The sequence below is a fragment of the Rhinoraja longicauda genome, chromosome 2 (assembly GCF_053455715.1).
Source record: "Rhinoraja longicauda isolate Sanriku21f chromosome 2, sRhiLon1.1, whole genome shotgun sequence".
Lineage (NCBI taxonomy): Eukaryota > Metazoa > Chordata > Chondrichthyes > Rajiformes > Arhynchobatidae > Rhinoraja > Rhinoraja longicauda.
The window spans coordinates 5,654,381-5,659,405 of NC_135954.1; positions in this window are offsets into that span (position 1 = coordinate 5,654,381).

Below are 5,025 nucleotides of genomic sequence, written 5' to 3' on the forward strand. Positions count from 1 at the left end.
TGGAGGAACAGCACCTCATATTTCGCTTGGGCAGCTTACACACCCCAGCGGTATGAACATTGACTTCTCTAACTTCAAGTTAACCCTTGCATCCCCTCCTTCTCCATCCCTCCCCCATCCTAGTTGTCGAACTAGTTTCACTGTCATCCTGTTGAGTGTTACTCTCTGTATAACTCGTTATCACCGAGCCCACAGCCAACAATGGACCCTTGTGGACTCCACCTTTTCTTGACACATCATTACTTTTTTGCATGTCTTACCCATCAGAGACATTTCCATATCTCTCTATATCACTGTCTGTATCTCTTGTTTCTCTTTCCCCTGACTCTCAGTCTGAAGAAGGGTCTCGACCCGAGGCATGACGTATTCCTTTTCTCCAGAGATGCTGGCTTTCAGGGCGGCACGGTGGCGCAGCGGTAGAGTTGCTGCCTCACAGCGCCAGAGACCCAGGATCGATCTTGACTACGGGCGCTGTCTGTGTGGAGTTCGTACGTTCTCCCGGTGACCTGGGTGGGTTTCCCCTCAGGATCTTCGGTTTCCTCCCGCACTCCAAAGACGTGCAGGTTTGTCGGTCAATTGGCTTCGGTGAAACTGTAAATTGTCCCTAGTGTGTGTGTGTGGGATAGCGCTGGTGTGCGAGGATCGGTGGTCGGCACGGACTCGGTGGGCCGAAGGGCCTGTTCTCCTGCGCTGTATCTCTAAAACTAAACTAAACCAAGCCCCCAGTGTTACTCCAGCTCTTTTTGTGTGTCTGCCTTCGTTTTTTTTTCACACAACGTTGCTGGGAAGCCGAAGGAGGAGGATAATTGTGCAGCATTTGGGGATGGTTCTGGTTTCTAGCCGGCCTCGAGCCTTTCCTTCCCTCACCCGTAATAAAAAAATGCCTTGTTGACAAAAACAAGTGGATATCGGAGCGACATTTGTAAAGGACAAATCTACTGCAGGAGCCCCAGTGTGTGAAGTTTGTACTGCATTGAAACATGACATCATCCCGGCCCAATCAGAGTTCCATCGGTGACTAAGGCATCAGCTCAAGGTCCCCGCTTCATTTAGTTTAGATTTAGAGATACAGCGCGGAAACAGGCCCTTCAGCCCACCGAGTCTGCACCGACCAGCGATCCCCGCACACTAACACTACCCTACGCACACTAAGGACAATTTTACATTTATACCAAGTCAATTATGTTCGCTTCTGTAGGCCTCTGTAGGGCTCTGGATGCCTCTGTAGGGCTCTGGATGCCTCTGTAGGCCTCTGGATGCCTCTGAGAGCCTCTGTAGGCTTCTGTAGGCCTCTGTATGCCTCTGTAGGCCTCTAAGGGCCTCTGTGGGCATCTGTTTGTCTCTGTAGGCTTCTGTAGGCCTCTGTAGGGCTCTGTAGACCTCTGTATGCCTCTGTAGGCTGTAGGCCTCTGTAGGCTTCTGTGGGTCTCTGAGGGCCTCTGTATGCCTTTGTAGGCCTCTGTATGCCTCCTGTAGGCCTCTGTATGCCTCTGTAGGCCTTAGGCCTCTGTAGGTCTCTGAGGGCCTCTGTAGACCTCGTTGTTACCTTCCCCTCAGCTAACAATGATCTATTCTACATTCTCCTTGATCTGCATCCCCTTTGATCTCTCGTTTTTCCACACCTTGCCCACCCACTTCTCTCGTTTCCCTCTCCCCTGACTCTCAGTCTGAAGAAGGGTCTCGACCCGAAATGTCACCCGTTCCTTCTCTCCAGAGATGCGGCCTGTCTCATAAGGTCATAAGTGATAGGAGCAGAGTTAGGCCATTCGGCCCATCAAGTCCACTCCGCCATTCAATCATGGCTGATCTATCTTTCCCTCCTAACCCCATTCTCCTGCCTTCTCCCCATAACCCCCGACACCCGTACTAATCAAGAATCTATCTATCTCTGCCTTAAAAATATCCACTGACTTGGCCTCCACAGCCATCTGTGGCAAAGAATTCCACAGATTCACCACCCTCTGACTAAAGAAATTTCTCCTCATCTCCTTCCTAAAGGAACATCCTTTATTTCTGAGGCTGTGACCTCTGGTCCTAGACTCTCCCACTGGTGGAAACATCCTCTCCACATCTACTCTATCCAGGCCTTTCACTATTCTGTACGTTTCAATGAGGTCCCCCCTCATTCTTCTAAACTCCAGCGAGTTCAGGCCCAGTGCCGACAACCGAGCTTGGGTTGAGTCGAGTTACTGCGGCATTTTGTGTTTATCTTCAGTGTAAACCAGCATCTGCAGTTCCTCCTACACGGTGGCGCAGCGGTAGAGTTGCCGCCTTACAGCGATTGCAGCGCCAGAGACCCAGGTTCGATCCCGACCACGGTCGCTGTCTGTACGGAGTTTGTACGTTCTCCCCGTGACCTGCGTGGGTTTTCTCCGAGATCTTCGGTTTCCTCCCACACTCCAAAGACGTGCAGGTTTGTAGGTTAATTGGCTTGGGATTGTATACTTGGTATACGTGTAAATTGTCCCTGGTGTGTGTATAGGCTCGGTGGGCCGAAGGGCCTGTTTCCGCGCTGTATCTCCAAACTAAACTAAACTGAACTAAGCACGTTCATCTGTTATGTTCATTCTCTTCATCTCAAGGAAATAAAAGTGTAGCTCGGCTTTTCCATAATGTCGGAAATTTGGACAAAACTGCATCTGCATCTCCCCTTCCCGTTTTCTTGCGGAAACATGACGAGGCGGGTAGAAACGCTGACTCGCGGTGCAAGAGACCTGGGCCGATGGAATTTGGTTCATGAGTTCATAAGTTCAGTGAGCAGAATTAGGCCATTCGGCCCATCATGTCTACTCCACCATTCATTCCATCGTAGCTGATCTATCTTTCCCTCTCAACCCCATTCTCCTGCCTTCTCCCTATCACCCCCTGACACCCGCACTAATAGAGAGAAATGTGAGGTGTTGTATTTCAGAAAGTCTAACGTGGGCAGTGATTGGTAGGCCTCTGGGGAGTGTTGTAGTGCAGAGGGATCTAGGAGTGCAGGTGCATGGTTCCTTGAAGGTGGAATCGCAGGTAGATCGGGTGGTCAAGAAGGCATTTGGCACATTGGCCTTCATCAGTCAGAGTATTGAGTATAGCAGTTGGGAGGTCATGTTGCAGTTGTATAAGACGTTGGTGAGGCCGCATTTAGAATATTGTGTTCAGTTCAGTCAGAGTGTTGAGTATAGCAGTTGTCCTGAAGAAGGGTCGCGACCCGAAACAGAGTCTAAAGAAGGTTCTCGACCTGAAACGTCACCCATTCCTTCTCTCCATAGTTGCTGTCCGGGCCCTGGTGAGACCGCACCTGGAGTACTGTGTGCAGTTGTGGTCTCCAAATTTGAGGAAGGATATTCTTGCTATGGAGGGCGTGCAGCGGAGGTTCACTAGGTTAATTCCCGGAATGGCGGGACTGTCGTATGTTGAAAGGCTGGAGCGATTGGGCTTGTATACACTGGAATTTAGAAGGATGAGGGGGGATCTTATTGAAACATATAAGATAATTAGGGGATTGGACACATTAGAGGCAGGAAACATGTTCCCAATGTTGGGGGAGTCCAGAACAAGGGGCCACAGTTTAAGAATAAGGGGTAGGCCATTTAGAACGGAGATGAGGAAGAACTTTTTCAGTCAGGGAGTGGTGAAGGTGTGGAATTCTCTGCCTCAGAAGGCAGTGGAGGCCAGTTCGTTGGATGCTTTCAAGAGAGAGCTGGATAGAACTCTTAAGGATAGCGGAGTGAGGGGGTATGGGGAGAAGGCAGGAACGGGGTACTGATTGAGAGTGATCAGCCATGATCGCATTGAATGGCGGTGCTGGCTCGAAGGGCTGAATGGCCTACTCCTGCACCTATTGTCTATTGTCTATAAACCAGCATCTGCTGTTCTATAGACAATAGACAATAGACAATAGGTGCAGGAGGAGGCCATTCGGCCCTTCGAGCCAGCACCGCCATTCAATGTGATCATGGCTGATCATTCTCAATCAGTACCCCGTTCCCGCCTTCTCCCCATACCCCCTGACTCTGCTATCCTTAAGAGCTCTATCTAGCTCTCTCTTGAATGCATTCAGAGAATTGGCCTCCACTGCCTTCTGAGGCAGAGAATTCCACAGATTCACAACTCTCTGACTGAAAAAGTTTTTCCTCACCTCAGTTCTAAATGGCCTACCCCTTATTCTTAAACTGTGGCCCCTTGTTCTGGACTCCCCCAACATTGGGAACATGTTTCCTGCCTCTAACGTGTCCAACCCCTTAATAATCTTATACGTTTCGATAAGATCTCCTCTCATCCTTCTAAATTCCAGTGTATACAAGCCTAGTCGCTCCAGTCTTTCAACATATGACAGTCCTGCCATTCCGGGAATTAACCTGGTAAACCTACGCTGCACGCCCTCAATAGCAAGAATATCCTTCCTCAAATTTGGTGTTCTTTCCTACACATAGAAGTTGGGAGCTCATGTTGCAGTTATGTAAGATGTCGGTGAGGCCTCATTTAGAGAATTGTGTTCAGTTCTGGGCACCATGTTATTGGAAAGACGTTGTTAAGCTGGAAAGGGCGCAGAGAAGATTTACGAGGATGTTGCCAGGACTAGAGGGTGTGAGTGAGAGGGAGAGGTTGAGCAGGCTGGGACTCTATTCCTTGGAGCGCAGGAGGATGAGAGGTGAGGGTAAGGATGTCGGGGGTTACGGGGAGATGGCAGGAGAATGGGGTTGAGAGGGAAAGATAGACCAGCCGTGATTGAAAGGAGAAGTAGACTCGATGGGCCGAATGGCCTAATTCTGCTCCTCGAGAACGTGGGCATGGAGGTGTACAAAATTGTGAGAGGAATAGATCGGGTAGATGCACAGAATCTCTTGCCCAGAGTAGGGGAATCGAGAGCCGGAGAGCATAGGTTTAAGCTGAGGGGGAAAAGATTCAATAGGAACCCGAAGGATAACTATTTCACACAGAGGGTGGTGGGTGTATGGAACGAGCTGCCGGAGTAGGTAGTTGAGGCAGGGACTGTCGCAACGTTTAAGAAACATTTAGACGGGTACATGGATAGGACGG